This window comes from Mustela nivalis (genome assembly GCF_964662115.1).
Source record: "Mustela nivalis genome assembly, chromosome: 10".
NCBI lineage: Eukaryota > Metazoa > Chordata > Mammalia > Carnivora > Mustelidae > Mustela > Mustela nivalis.
The window spans coordinates 80,267,599-80,284,460 of record NC_139029.1 but is presented as its reverse complement, the minus strand read 5'-3'; the positions used below and the strand labels follow the sequence as shown (position 1 = coordinate 80,284,460).

Sequence of the window (16,862 nt, the reverse complement as noted above, 5' to 3'; positions counted from 1 at the left end):
TTCCCCTCTGGAAGTTTCTAGAGCATACCTAGCTTCACACTCTTGGGCCAAAGAAAAATTCCCAGAACAGTTATTTAAATTTTTTCCACTGTTTAGTTTTTATTGAGTGTCATAAGGTACAACATGCCAGAGCTGTGGTGGGGTGAGGTGAGGAAGTGGCAGCAGTTGGGTGTGGAGTGGAGAGCTCCAAGGTTGACTTAGAGGAGATGTTGGTGTAGTGAGTATATAAAGTCAAACGACAGTCCAAGCCAGAGCACAGTTGTGCAAAGGGTTATACCCCCAGTCAACATCAGAATGTAATTTTGAAGTTTTCATTTGTGATACCAAATAGATACAGAATGTAGGTTAAAACAGTATAATCTCTGAGTGATGATTACTTGCTATAAGGTGAGAAGAGTGTATTACAAGAGGAAAGTGGCAGTGCTTCAAGATTTAACCCAATTCATTAAAAAAAAAAAAAGCATATATCTGATCATTACCACAGGCATCTGTAAGCACATCTTTATATTAATGGTATTTCCCCCAAATGTTTTGCCTTCAAAAGAAGTGGATGCTTCATCTGAGACAGAATTGTAGTACAGATGCCAATATGTACACATTTTGAGTTGGAAAGAACAGTAAATTATGGATGATACTGTTCCCATCAGCAAATATTGACTCTTTAGAGCTACCAAATGAAAATTGTGGTGAGATTAGACCATTCCTTAGAAGAGTTAATTTTGAATTTTAAAATGTTTACTGGTGACAACAAAGTTGGCAGAACTGTTCAACTCCTATTTTCTTTCCATTTTTTTCCCCCACTAAAATGAATAATCTCAATCTGGAAAGAGAAGAACACAAATCACTACATCAGAACTGAAGCCCTAGCTCTCTGTGCATCAATTTAGTCAGATAATACTTAGCCACTTCAGATTCAAGTCTCCAGCCCCAGACAAATGTCAAAACCCAGCTACTGGTCATCCTTGAGAAACCATCACACACAGGAGAAATGCCAAAATCTTGAAAATGAAGGGAAAAAGTGTGACTTCTGAAAATTTCTGAATGTTGAAGTTGAATGTGGTAGGGGAATCTAGGTAGGAGACCTAGAAAATATTAAACTCATTGTTTTTAAAACATATAATTATAAAAAAGGTAAAGGAAACCCTGTTCCTTTGGCAGTAGGATCTGTCTAAAACAATGCACATGGGCAGGTGGAGAGGGGAAAGAAAACCCCATCTAAACAATTCATGCCAAGTGAACCCAATTTCCTTTTGATGCATTTCTAGGCAATAGATAACAATTGCTAACTTTCTCTTGGCTTTTACTAAATACCATGTGCTGGGCTTAAGTTTCCTCATTGAACCCTTAGAGCAACCTGTGATATTAAGTCTTACGGATATACCTACTCTTCAGATGAGAAAAACGGAGCAAGGCTAGCACATCATTGAGCTGGAATTTGGACCCAAAGAGTAAATCAGAACCCGAACCCCAGACCGTTCCACATCCTTCTGAAAAGCACAAGGAGCTGTGGCTGATACAGTGTACCTTGATTTCCAGAGGATGTCTGACAGATGACTGCACTAGCCTGTTGGATGCTGTGAGGAAGGCAGTCACAGAGCTAGATAGGTATTAGGCCTCATAATATTCTCATTTCCCTATGAAAAGCTCAACTCGCTGTTTGGGACATACCACACTTAGAAAAAGAGTTCATGTTCTCAGTCCCTCAGATTTACAATTAGAATCTGTGGATATGTGATATCCACTGTAGAAATCTGTCACCCAAACTTGAAAACATTACTCCATCAGGATATGATAATTAATTAAAGTAATATATTTATGAATAGTCAATGAGAGCGAAGCCCCTCTGAAAAAAAAAAGGCCTAGAATTTTTCCAGAGACTAGTAATATGAAAAGCTATAAACTTGAACACTTTAGGTTTAGCTAAGTTAAAATGCGGGATGTTGGGGTGCCTGGATGGCTCAGTCAGCCCCATGTCAGGCTCTCTGCTCCATGGGAAGTCTGCTTCTCCCTCTCCCTATGCCTGCTGCTCTGCCTGCTTGTACACATGTGTTCTCTCTCTCTCTGTCAAATAAATACATAAAATCTTAAAAAAATAAAATGCAGCATGTTTAGTCATTAGAAACTGTAATATACCTTTATATTATAATATGAAAAGGCTTGCTTTGCTAAACAAATCGTTAGTAGAAACATATTTCAAGAAACTGTTTAACCTACTTAAGATAATTAACAGCTTTCGAGTATGCTATCAAAATTCATATAAAACCAACAATGAATGTGCTATTTTAAATGAGCATTTGGTAGCAATTCCTTCCAGTGGATGTACCTGAAAATGGGTTTCTTTCCTAATAATCTATAAATCAGACTATTCACTGAGTCAAAAGAACCCTTCACATAATTCATCCAAATTAACTGTAGACTTTACAGAATAGAGAAAGCACCATATTCACTGTGGATATAATTTGATCTCTGTTATATAGTCATTGTCTCATTCTATCTGCTACCAGAAATCTTTCATTAGTTGCTTGCTGATCTTACTCTAGAGGCTTGAAGTAATTATGTCCAAGAATTGTACAGTGTCAAAACATGGTGACTTACAGGAAATGGCGCTTTAATTTCATCTTGACTCCTCCCCCTAATTTTTTAAATCTAATACTAGGACACTAAATAAACCCAGGGAGTATATAAATATCAAGTTGATATTCCACAGAAGTATATATTGTGCTCTTCCTGTGACCAAATGATTTTAACTTTTAATCTGTTCTAAAACTTTTGATAAAAATAGACTTTCCATTGGACATATTGTGAAATTAAAAAAATAAAAGATTTTCCAGTAGAAAGCCTTAATGTATAAATCTGTTCATAAACAGCCTCATCTGAAGCATAATTCTATATTTTTATAAATTCAAACTTTTGCTATCAGAAATCTTTCCATTTCCTAATTTCACACAAATATACCCTACAAAGTGATTGAAAACATTGTGGTAATAAAAATAAAATATAAGGAAACTTTCCAAAACATTCAAATAATACAATGCTAAATAATATTCCTGTACCTGCATTAAATTCTGAGTTTTTAAACTTTTTAAAACACGAGTTTTGGTCCAGACGGCAAATCTCTGGATTTTCTTTCTTATGTCTGGAGAGTTCTCAACTCAAACTGTAAATTCTGGCAGGTAGTTTCTGCTCCCTATGAACTGAGAGAAGAGGGAAGTTTGGAAGGAGCAGGTTCCTGGGTTGGTCAGCTGCCAAGAGCCGAGCGTACAAGTAAACCACCAATTATCTTAAGGAAACCCTCAAAGGAAAGGGAACTTTTTCCCATTTGCATGAGATGTCAGTTTTACCTTTGTAATCTGCCGCTCTTTCTTAAGACGTGAACTCTATGGATCAGAAGGAAGTGAGTATTGTCAGCTTGTCCCTTCCCGGCTTGTTTGGGGTCATCCCACCTTCTTCTGCTCTTGTTCACCAGACTCAGTATATGATGCATCTGTTTGGCTGTTGTCCTTCCATTTGGAAAATCATTTTTCACATGGTGTAGACGTCATGTCGAATGAAAAATGGAGGAGGACACCTCTATAGCTTCCAAATACATTGCTGGCTATTGGCTGGCTTAGGAATACCCTCAAATCCTTCATGATTGCAGGTGCTTTCGGATGGTGAGAGTTCTTCTTTATAAAGAGTCTTAATTTATCGGAGTACTCGTATTTCGTAGGCTTATGTCAGTGTGGTAGAATAACGGTGGGCTGCCCCCACAGAGTTTCCAGGCTGTTTTCTGTGACTGAGCCTCTAACATTAAAAATGAAAGAATTCAAAGATAGTGCTGTATTATATAGTCTGGCTGTTTGAGATGTTCCCTGCAGCTGTGTAGAAAAGATGCTTTATTTAAGGAAAAATCCTTGGAGAAATTAATTGATATGAGCCAGAAGTTGTTCAGCCAATTTAATCACTAATCTGCTGTTGTTTCTAAATTGCATGAGGTACAGAAGGAAGTCTGCCTGCCTCCAAAGCAGCCAATTCAAGAGATGAACACAGGACGGAATTTAGACCAACTATATGTTAAAATGTCTGCTTGAAATTAAGCAGGCTTTGCTTGGGGTGGGGGTGAGGGGGAGACTGGCCAAGTTGTTAAACATGCTAATTTACTTCTGAGGGCATTTTGCCAAATTAACTAAAGCTATCCTGAAGCTATTTGAAGAATTAACTGGAAAACAAACAGTGACCAAGTCCAAATTTCTGTTTTCAAAATTTGTTATGAACTGGGCTTTGAAAAAAAAAATGAAAGCAGTAATTAAAGTAAGGCTTTTATTCAGATATCACATTACCGAATCCCAGTAATACTGTGGTCTCTTGTGGATACATTAAACAATTTGGGTGGTAGCTTTCCAGCTCTTATTGATTCTATGTGTAAGGCTGACGTGTTCTTTCTGAAAGTCAGATACTCTGTAGGTGACAATAAGGGAAAATTCAAGTACCAATGAAATTATAATTGAGTTTAATCCTTGGGAACTAGAGGGGGCCTTACAAGAGGGGGTAAATCTCACACAATCTTTCTATTCTAGTTAAGGAGTTAGCTTATCTCTCAGAATCATACACCCCGCTACTTGGCCTTCATAGTTCTGCCAGACTCTCCAATCACACATGTGTCAGGTGGTATAATAAAGAGGCATCATTTTTAACTCTCTTACCAATATTATAGAGAAGATACAGAGTGTTAGTTCAGTTGAGGATGTATGACTAACATTCTATTATGAGTAGCTTAAAGAGAACCTTCTATCTCGCATTTCCAGTGTGACTTCCCAGTCACCCTATTCTGGTATTCTGAATGGATAAAGGAGAATAACTGTCTTTGTTGTTATTTTTTCTTTTTTGCCCATTTTTGTAAAATAATTTTCTGTTTTAATTTCATATCTTTTAAATAGAAATTCTACTAAATCATCTTGGAAAGTCCAGAGCCCTACCGTATAGTAATTGTGGAGAAATGGGTTAAATATGCAACATTATAAATATTAAAATATTGGTTATCACAATAACTCTTGACCAAAGTAATAAAATGTCACTTCTTCTCCAACTAATGGTATCAGTTAGAAATAGTATCCTTGGCCTGTCTCCAGGATAAAAGGCTAGAAGAAAGGGAGGGGAGAGGAAGAAAATGAAAGGAAATCTTAGTTAAATAAGTGGCAGAGCAACTGAATAATATTATTTTTGCTTAATTACCTCCTGGATAAGTTCCGTCTTTACTTCTATTTAACATTCTAGCAGTAGATTTAAAAGGAACAGAATGCATCTCAAGTTCCTTTTTTTAATATTTCCCCTTTTTCCATATCCTCCTTGATACAGTTTTCTCTAAACGTATTACAAATTTAGAGTCCCAAATCTTTTTACCTTCTTGCCCTCTGCATAATATTAAGATGTTATAAACCTTTGAAATTCATCTATAGTTTTGTGTGTGTGTGTGTGTGGTTTTTTTTTTTTTTTTGACAGAGAGGGAGAGATCACAAGTAGGCAGAGGAGCAGGCAGAGAGAGCCGGGGAAGCAGACTCCCTACTGAGCACAGAGCCAGATGCAGGACTCCATCCAGGACCTTGAGATCATGACCTGGGCCGAAGGCAGAGGCTTAACCCACTGAGCCACCCAGGTGCCCCACATCTATAGTTTTTATTCAGCTTAAGCTTCTCAGGATCTATTGAGTATTATAAATGCATGTGCCTTACCAAATGTGGAAAATATTGTTATTATTTCTTTTTCTTTTTAAGATTTATTTATTTATGTGAGTGCAAGAGCCCACACAGTGGGGGTGGAGGAGGGGCAGATGGAACGTCCCCAAGCTGGCTCTGCATGGGGGCTGGATCCCAGGACCCTGAGATCAGGACCTGAGCTAAAACCAAGAGTCACTGGTTAACTGTCTGAGCCGCCCAGGCTCCCCAGTTATTATTTCTTTAAATAATTGTGGTCTGTTCTTCTTTTCTCTTTCCTTGGACCCCGGTTAAATGTCCATTAGACTTTTTGATATTGTTCCACAGGTCTCTAAGCAAAAGAGCTTTTTTCCCCAATTGTTTATTTTTCAGACTGGATAATTTCTATTGCTCTCCCTTCAAGTTTACAAAGTTTTCTTCTTTTACCATCTCCATTATGCCATTATAAACCTACTCAAAGAATTTTTTACTTCAGATACCACATTTTACAGCTTTAGAATGAATGTTTTTCTGATTCACTTTCAAAGCTTTCCTTTTTTGCCAGGTTTCTTATCATTCATTATCAGGCGTATTTCTCCTTCTATCCTGAGTATAGCTGCCTTAAAATCCACGACCTCTGGTTCTAACACCTGGATCATCTCAGGACTGATCGCCATTGGTTGCTCTTTCTCTTGAGAATTGTCACAACTTCCTGCTTTTTCATATGGCTGGTGATTTTTTATTGTATCCGAACTGTGTCAGTAACACATTGTAGCAAGAACCTGGGCCCTATTATTTGCTACCTAGTACTGATTTCTGTTGTTTTAGCAAACAGTTAACTTCTCAGTGCAAACCCCAGACTCTGTCCCCTCTGTGCTTAGAAGCAACTGAAATATCTTTTCAGTTACTTCAGCCTCAGCTGGGCTGCTTGCAGTCTGCTAAGCACGAACGTTGCTCTAGCACAGTAGTCAGCCAGAGATTTGGTTGCATAGGGTACATATGCTAAATCCAGTATGCTCCCTCTGTAGCTTTCCCCCTTCCTAGATGCGCCCACCCCCAACCCCACGTTTGCTTTGATGGCGTAAGACTGCATTTCTCTTTGAATTTTTACCTCCCTGCTTGGTACCCCCGGGCCTGTCCTCCGGCAGAAGAATGGTGTCTTTCCCTTCTTCTGAGTGTCAACTCACCTCCGGTTCTTCAGTGCCTTTGGATGGCTTCTATCTGTGTGCCTGGTGACTCTATCTGCAGGAGAAGTCCAACACAAGGTCCCCTGCCATTACAAGAGGGGGAGCTCTCTACAAATCATCTGTCATAAGTAAGGAACATGAAGACTCCTCAAAGAAAAAACATTCACCGACGCATTAAACTCTCTGAAATTGCAAATTTGTACAATTTGAAGACTTAAATGTTTTCTGCTGCTGTTGTTTTTAAATTCTCATCCCATGTACTGGCATCTCTAAATCAGAGCAATGAATTCAGTGGTTCTGAGCAACTTGACATGATTTGTAGAAGCACAAAAGGCCCTGGGGAATTGGACTTGGTATTGCTCACTTTTAAGCTAATAAAGAGAAAACCCTACAATCAAATGCAGTGAAGGGTATAATTGGTGCAATACTGCTTGCTCTCAGTGTACTTTTCAGGGTCATTTTTGTTAACTGCAGAATGAAGTAAAACATTTTTAAGCACCCAGGACTTCAATAAGAATATATATGGTTACCCTGAGCAGTCAGGTCCAAATACGTGATGTCTGATGATTACAGAAGCACCTATTCAACACTGCTCATTGTAAAGAATCTTATTCTCTAGTTGCAGATATACATCACCTGAAATCAAGCCATGTCTAGAAAATATATCACTTTTAGCTCCATGTACCATTAAGGGTGAATAAAAGTGTCAAAAGTAAAGGAGAGCTTGTACACATATTACAGGTATGGGAATGCTTGTACAACTTGAAAATATATCCATCAAGAGGTGTGGGCAGTTTTCACAGAAAGTGAAATATTTCAGAAGTGTTACTCCAACCTGTGCCATGGAATACATATTTCCTGAGCCTGGAGAGATTCCAAGCCTCCTTTTTTTCTGTCTCATATGCTTTAGCTGACTATAATCATTGCTCCTTCAAATCAGTCACCATGGAAATGAGAGGACTTTGCTGTCCTCTATAGAGAACTGACTTAATAATAGGAAACCACGGATGGGGATAACCAGGACTTTGTGTTACTTTGGGGTCAGTAATAAACCTTATCTCATCTGAGGAATAAAATTCCACATAAGTAGGTAAGTCTTCATAATCAGCAAAAGGCGAAATGATGGTAATACACTGAAAAGGGGTCTCGAAAGTTGTATGAATGGACAGAAAAGTTGAAATGTGTTTGGATATAAGCAAATACAAGGTAATATAGATTAGTATCAAGAAGGATTTGTAAAGAACCATTAAGCATTTTCTTACCCAAGAACAGAACCATAGTCTGAGGAAGGGAAAGCCAAGTTATAATCCTCTCTTAGTTCATATTTAGAAGTGAGATCCTTTCCCTAAGCCGAAGTCAAAGAAATTCATTCATTTCAAATAGCCACCACTTCAAGAAAATTCCATATATAAAAACATGAACATTTTCCTTAAAACTTCATCTGAACCCAATTAGGTTATTTATGTTGTTTGTATGAACTGGAATTGTCTAGATGAGTGCTGCTGGGAGCATGGTGTCCAAATCAGCAACGTCAGCATCACCTAGAGCTTGTTTGAAATGTACAGTCTCAGATCCAACCCCAGATCTGTTGAGATCTATCTGCATTTCAGCAAGATCCCTGGGTCACTGATAAGTATATTATAGTTTAAGCACTCCTGGGATACATACTATAGTAAAATCTCAATCCCAGAAGCACCTCTTTTGTCTTATTTAGTGACATCATTGGAAAGCGAGGTCAAAAGAACATTCAGGAAATGTGTAGATGGTTATAACTTGGGAGGTCCTTTTACTTCTCAGAAAAAGATAACTCACACAAAAGACTCTAAAGAGGTTACAAAGAAGAAAGAAGAAATGAAATGAAAGCTGGGCAAATGTAAGATATGAATCCGTGAAATAATAATGCCAAATAAGACACTTAATAGACACAATTTAGAAAGCAGTATTATCAAGAGACCTGGAGCTGGGATGAAAGTGAAGAACAAATTATAGTAAAATCAGGCTTTCAGTGTATTAGGATAATAAAAACAACTAATGCAATTTGGGGCCTCCTACCCAGAGACAAATCATGGAAGAGGCAGATAATGTTTCTTTTTTAATGACTCAGGTGAAAATTCAAAGAGAATATTTGGACACAAAAGCAGAAAAGCACAGGCTTCATACAGGATCCAGAGAACAACAGGTTATAAAATTTGAGAGCTACAAAGAAATCTGAGTAGTTTAAACGATGATTCCAAGGTAAGACATCTGGCAACTTGTGGAAATAGGAATTGTGAAAGCCTTTGTTTTTAGGAAGCATGAAACCTGAAGCATAGTAGTGAAGTCAAGCATAAAAATAAGTCCCAAATATTAATACACATCCCACATATTTAAGAGTACCCTGTCCCAGTCTACATGCTCAGCTACTCAGGCTAGACGAGCATCTTCCCAAGACAAGATAACCAGTTGCTGCTAATGCCCCCCTCCTTTCCCCGGTCTTGAGAAAAGCTCAGCCTAATACTCTGTTTTGCTCCACTTCTACGTGTGACACAAGCAAAATGCTAACTTAACCAGGATGAGGCTACCTACTGTGTAAATTATCTAAGTACATATTCTTAATACTGTCCTCACCATGTCCTGTGCCATACAGCCTGGCCTAAACTCACCTGTCATCCTCTGTCACCACATTGTCTGTAGGTACAGTAGTGATGGGAGAGGAGTATGGGTGTAGTGTGGCTGTTACCTTCTTTTCCCACATCTGGATGGAAATCCTGTTTTGGATGACAGTTCTCATTAGGCTCTGGACTAGTCTTATAACAGCAGAAATGCAAAAAACCCAGAAAATGAAAAAATTGGGGTTTTTCTAAGCTATCACCAGATTAAGCTACAGAACATGCTTCAGGTTCATCCTGCAAAAGAGTACCTCTACTCTATGAAAATCAGTGGTTAGAGCACAAATAAATAAATTGCTTATCACAAAAGATTTTCTCACATTTCAGAAGGCTTCTCCATAGGGTTCCTTTTAAAAATGAACTCCTCTAGTGTTTTTAAGTGTTTTACAGATCGTTAAGTACATGGCAGAGGGGCAATGAGAAGGGATTTCTAAATTTAATGAACTAGGAAGCACTCAAATTGAGGGCAGTTAAATATAAGACAAGTTATATTTAAAATTCTGTTTTATCAGTGGGAAAATAACAATAAAAATCATTTCAATATAAACTTGAGAAACGGTATCCATTTCTCATGCTATACCTGAGAGAGTAACAACTTTGACCAAAAAAGGATACTATTAATACCATACAGATAGTTATATATAAATACATTATATATTATATATATGTCAATGTCTCATATGTATGCCTATGTGTATATATTATGTAAGTGCGATATATAAATATCTATTATAATATATAATATATAGATAGATATCTATTAAATATGGGTATCTGTGTATGTACATGTGATATCATACCATAATTTAATAGATATATTGATAGATATTAAATGTTCATCTGAATATGTGCAAGTAGGTGTATATGTGAATCAGTCAACACCTAACAAAGTGGAAGCATCATTTAAACTTCCTACCTTTACATTTTACACCTAAATTTAACACTGACATTGACCTTGAAAATCTCATTCTTCTGAATAAAATGTAACCCAACCGTACATTCACTCCCAGCTTTTAAACTCTTAAATCTCATTTAGAGATGGTATAGGTCAGGAAATAAATCAGCCACATCCCTGGAAACTTTGGCTGAAACTGCATAGTATATTTTTCCACCAGAAGTATTTAAAATGTTTCCTAGATGTATAATAAGTGCTTTACAAAGTTAGTAGAAGGAATTTCTTGAAAATACCAATATAAATATTCTCAATTGCATTTTAATAGGAAACTAAGAAGTCATGATAATTAATACTTTATCCATAAAATTACTTTATCCATAAAATTGGTCTAGAAAACATTTTTAAATAACTGTAATATTAATATAATCACCTTTTGATAGTGAAAGGCTGAAGAGGACTTAGTAAATAATACTGGACAGATTCAGATAATGTACTATTATAAAACTTTTTCATTAATTAAGTTTTTCTATTAAGTTCTTTCATGGCATAGTAGAATATGCTAGATTATTTTTAATCTAAAATGCATTTTAGAGCCCCTGGGTGGCTCAGTTGGGCAGGGGCTGCCTTCTGCTCAGGTCATGATCCCAGGGTCCTGGGATGGAGTCTAGCATCAGGCTTCCTGCTCAGCAGGGAGTCTGTTTCTTCCTCGACCCCTCCCCCGACTCGTGCTTGTACTCTCTCAATGTCTCTATCTCTTTCTCTTCTCTCTCTCTTTCTTGCAAAATTAAAGAGAATCTTTTATTTTTTTAAAATTTAAAATGCATTTTATGTCTCTAATATTTGTTAAACACAGAACTGTAAAATAGGAAGAACAGGAACCTGAAGATCTGAATTCTGACTCTACTGTTAGTTGATTGCATGGTCACAGATAATGTTTCTAAGCCTAGTTTTCTCATCCAGAGAGTGTAGGTAATTAAATCTTACCCTGCTGATTTCACAGAACTGTTATAAAGAATCAAAATATATTTTATATATATATATATATATATATATATACATATATGTATAATATGCACACAGATATGTATATATAGTACATTTTGATATGTGTGTATATATGTAATATATATATATATATATATAATAAAAACCTCCTAAATGCAGTAAGGAGCTATATAAGTATTTTAATATTTTCAATAGTGTTCAAGTTATAAAAGGAATACATTTCACAGAAGAATATTATAAAAATATATTGATTTTTCATTTTGAGTATAAGATAGCTGGATTTGATATCAATATTCATTTTCTGTATTCATACTGATTTAGCTTTGCTGTTTATCTTATAACAAGAAGCCTTAATCGGAACATAGTTTTTTCCATAGACTTTATTACTTTATTGAAGTTAGTAATTATACTTCTAGTTTTTCCAGACGAACAACAAAAACAGTTGAACATAGTACAATGAATATTGTTATGAAAAACATTTGTCATAATAATGAATTAGAATCCCAGGAAGATGCAATAAACTTCATTTCTCTGTAGTTTCTTATGAGCAGCCTTAGTTCTGTTTGAAGCCAAAGAACAAGGTGGCTAGTGAAAAATACCTAATAGCTCATTCTTCTGAAATAGAATAGAAAATATAAAAGAGAAGGCCCTAGAAAGAAGTATTACATTTCAGCTCATACAGAAGCCATGAAAGCAGATGATGTGGGAATGTACTTAGTTCTGCGGTCCTGTTTTGTATAAGAGAAATAAATATTAATAAATACTCATTATCCTAAGAAAATAGCTTTTTCATGGGTATAGAACAGAACCTAGTCTCCCCTCAAAAATGTCTGAGTGAGGATGTTTTATTTCTGGTTGCCCAAGCAAATTATATCTTAATTTCATGAAAAGAATAATAATAAGAAAAATGTCTTTGAGCACTGGAGTGGCTCATTCATTCATTCACTCATTCAGTTGACAAATCCAGTCATTCAACAAATATCTATCATTAAGCACCAATTATAAGCTAGGCAGTATGCTAAACTGGGTTCTCAGAGGTTACAGTGAAGTAATGGAGAGAACTGTTTCAATTTTTTTTTTTTTTGTAAATTACAGTTTCTGATAACTAGCATGAAAGAGAAAAAGACATGCTTCTGAAAATAATGTGGAATGTGTAGCCACTTTAGTTTTGGTGTTGGGAAAGGGTTCTTTGAGGGAGTGACATTTGAAATGAGATCTGAGGCCTGAGAAGGAACCAGGGAACAGCATTCCACTGGGAGGGAACAGCATTTGTGAATGTGTACAATAAACTGAAAGAAGGCCTGTAAGGTCAGAGTTAGAGGAAAAGGGTAAAAATTAGAAAAGTTGACAGTGGCTACATCATGTAGAGCCTATTTGCCATGATGAAGAATTTAGATTAAATTAATCATGCAAAGGGAAGCTGTCAAAATGGTTTTGCACAGAAATAATGATATTATCCAGATTTCATTTTAAATACATCTTTATGCTGCTATGTGAAAATAGATAAGGAAATGTGCAAAATCAAAACCAAAGAGATAATTAGGAGATTCTTATCCCGCCCAGCTTCATGGGTGCATGACCTATCAAGTCTCACAAGACTCCCTTTTCCAAAAGGGTTCTGCTCTTTGTTTAATGCTCTGCTGACTCCATCTTGAAGTTCTTAATAATTTGTAAACAAGGGGCCTTACCTTTTAATTTTGCCTGGGACTCCTAAATTATGTAAGTGGGTGCTGACTGTTACAGAAATCTAGTTGCAAGATGATGTTGCTGTACACTAGGATGATGGTGCTGGGAGTAGAGAAAGGTGATCTCTGTTTTGCAGATGAAATATAATTAGAATCCAGTATCAGATTGCCATCAATATGAACTTTAGGCTTGGGCCGTGTAGAACATTCTAATTGTTTGTGCAGCCTTAACTTACAGAATCAATACATGTCCCATCCATTTAATAAACACTAGTTTTCAAAAGATAACTATTTTTGTCATCCTTATGTTAGTACATCTGCATATCATGTATCTATGATACAGTGAACTCTAAAGAGTGTCAAACATTTAGATTTATCGTTCCATTTCACTAATACCTGTTGAGTCCAAAGCTCCAAAGCACATGAAAGACTGTGCTGTGAACAAGAGTGATGCATTGTTATCAATTAAGAATTTGGAATTTAGGGGCACCTGGGTAACTCAGTTAGTTAAACATCTGACTTTGGCTCAGGTCCTGGGGTCCAGATCTCAGGGTCCTGGGATCAAGCCCCATGCCAGGCTCCACGCTTAGTAGAGAGTCTGTTTCTTCCTCTACCTCTGCCCCTCCCCTGGCTTGTGCTCTCTCTCATAAATAAATAAATAAATAAATAAAATCTTTTTATTTTTGATTTATTTGTTTTTTTTTAAAGATTTTATTTATTTATTTGACAGACAGAGATCACAAGTAGGCAGAGAGGCAGGCAGAGAGAAAGGAGGAAGCAGGCTCCCCGCTGAGCAGAGAGCCTAATGCGGGGCTTGATCCCAGGATTCTGGGATCATGACCTGAGCTGAAGGCAGAGGCTTTAACACACTGAGCCACCCAGGCACCTCCATGATCTTTTAAAAAAATAAAAATAAAATGTTGGCTAACTGAACACAATAGAATAAAAAAATAAAAATAAAATAAAGAATTTGTAATTTAGTTGAAAGGTGAGACTCAATAGCTATAGCACAAGGAAGAGTATACAGGAATAACACAGAGGAGGCAAAAGCAATGTACTGTAAGGGAGTGCATCTGTTCAGAAGGATCATTAGAAGTTGTATCCAGTGCTCTGCTTATTTAACAGGAGTTCAGTGCTTTTTGTCATGACATCAGAATGTGGAATGACATTATTGTGACATTTCATTTTAATTAAAACCAGGTAATTTCAGAGATTTCATAGGAGATATCTTCCAAAAAGTAGTAAGCAAATAAGATCTCCTGATCTTATTGAGGATTCCATGTAAAAGATAAATATTATTGGGGCACCTGGATGGCTCAGTAGGTTAAAAAACTGAAGCTTGATTTCGGCTCAAGTCATGATCTCCAGGTCCCGGGATGTAATCCCCCAGCGGGCTCTGCATTCAGTGGGGAGTCTCCCACTGCTCCTCCTCCTGTTCTCTAAATAAATAAATAAATAAATAAATAAAATTAAAAAAATATATATATTAAAGTCAAATATTATTGAGGTCTCTAGGGGAAAAAAATTCAAAACACCTCTCTGTATTCCATATGAAATAGAGTAGAACTCTAAGTAAAATAATTCTTAGTAGTCATCATTAGAGTTGAAAAATAAACCCAGAATTTTGACCAATAGATAGAAAGCTAATAGAATTAAGAGATAAATGAAGGCATTCTGGTTACTGTACAGCCAGATCTGTCTTAAGTTTAACAAGTACACAAACTGCAGGCAAATGTGGGTATTTTCTGTACAGTATGGAGCTCTCACCAGAGAAAAGCCGAGTTTGTTGACCAGCATTCAAAGAGAATGTTCCAGAGGAGAACACACACACATGTACCCCCCAAACAGAAGACTCTTGGGCAGTGGAAGGATGTATCAGTGCCCCAGAGACTGGGGCAGCCTCCGGCTCTAAAGAGTTTCCCTTGTCATGCATCACAGCCTTAAGACCCCAGACATTACATCCCAGGACATTTGTTACACTTTCAGACTTCCATGATTCGACCGTGGGTATAACCTCTACCTTGTATCTCCTGAGATAAACTCAAGGCTCTGGTTTGCCCTGCACTTACCTTCTTTTTCAAACCTGCACCTGTAGGATAAAGTAGTTATGTCCTCCAAGTGCTCACTTTTAAACATTAAGGCAAAAGAAAATGGCTACTAGCTTAGGCCCTACCAAGGCATGTCAGTGGACTCATCGTCTTGGCCCTGGACATTCTCAAAGTAGAGCCCTAAATTTATCACCTGCTCTTCACTCATTGAGCCTGAGACATTACACCAAAGAACACAGAAGACAGGAAAAGAAGATGAACTGGTGGGTTGAAGACATGGAAGACATTGAGAAGATGTGATATAACCTGGGAAATAGGTGTAAGTGTTCTAGTAGGACTATTTCTAGTAAGAAAGGATAGGAGCACTTGAGCAGCCCCATCTAGCCACTGAAATATCAATATCCCATGTCAGCTTTCAGGACCTCTCTCTTACTCTTTATAGGCCTTCTCCTTCTACCTTCTCCCTCTCCAGCCCTCCTCTGTGTCACAGCCAATTTACTCTCCAAAACTCATTTTCCTGTTCAGAGCCTTCAATGACACTACTTGATCAACAAACGTAAGGACATCTTTCAGCTGACATTTGAGGCTCATTGTAATGTCACTGGAGCCTATTTTACCAATCTTATTTTTGTTATTCCTCTGCACTTACATTACCTCAGGGTCAAGTGGTCCCTAAATGTGCCCCGCTCCTTTTTCTTATGAGCTCAACATCTTGGCTTCTGACATTCAAATAATTCTTCTGACTCTATCCTCCCGGTCCAGTGAAATTCTACTGATTGTTGAAGGAATTAGTCACTACCTACTCCAAGGGAGTTTTGTTTATTTTCCACCATCAGGTAGGATATTTCTCTCCTCTGAACTAAGAGATCATCTACTTCACACCTATTTTAACATATACTATGTTATATACCATCTTGATACCTGTCTTTAACCATCTTTCTGACCCCATCCCTGGTTATAAACACCTCAAGGACCACACTTTTATATCTCTCTTTTCCTCATAGTGCATACTGATCATAAAACAAAGGTTTAATAATGGGTGGCTAGAAAAGAGTAGAAGAGTGGATTCTTCTCCCTATTCTGAAATTGTCCTCCACAATCATTGTAATTCTAGTCAGACCTTATGGAAAGCCCATTGAGTTAAGGCAAAGCCAAAATATCAAAAACAAAATAAGACAAAAAGACCACAAAACAAAACAAAACCCACCCCAAATCTTTGATACGGAGTGCCTAAAATAATAGAATACATTCTACTGCCTTAGGTCATGGTAAGCTTCTTTTGTATTTGCCAATCCAAGAACCAATGATTGGGATAATCACATAGGCCCGTTTGCCCGTATCAGACCTGGTGTTCATGCCTGTAATTTTTGATACCCCTCTCCCTTTCATTCTCAGAAGAGTTCTGGTTTAAATGGTAAATTATAAGGTCACTCTCCCTAAAGACTATTTTCGTTGACAGGTGAGATGACTCACCTTACATACCATTATTGTATTAGTTTTCTTAAACAAGGTAATAATAGAAGTAAGATGGGTTACCATCCCATCTATTTCTTCTCAAAGCTTCAGGTCAGTCTAAAAAGAAAACCAACTGACAGATAAAAAAGCAAGAAAAGAGAAAACAGAACAATACAGAACAACAACAACAACAAAGCCCCCACGCTAAGCCATTTGAAGTAGGAAAGGATAAAACATACGGCTCAGTATCATTGGGAGAGATTTTCTTAT

General features: G+C 37.1%; 1 protein-coding gene and 1 pseudogene across 5 annotated transcripts in view; one reads left to right on the top strand and one right to left on the bottom strand.

The window, feature by feature from the left end:
- DPYD (dihydropyrimidine dehydrogenase) overlaps positions 1–16,862 on the top strand; it is an 831,034-nt gene that overhangs the window by 730,379 nt on the left and 83,793 nt on the right. The gene's annotated exons all lie outside the window — the stretch shown is intronic.
- The window catches only part of LOC309842494 (AKT-interacting protein-like), a 48,312-nt pseudogene continuing 37,661 nt past the window's right edge, over positions 6,212–16,862 (bottom strand). The window contains exons 4-5 of the transcript in view: positions 9,499–9,637; positions 6,212–6,422 (exon numbers count right to left, since the gene is read on the bottom strand). The product of the transcript in view is annotated as an AKT-interacting protein-like (transcript). The remainder of the gene's footprint in view (positions 6,423–9,498; positions 9,638–16,862) is intronic.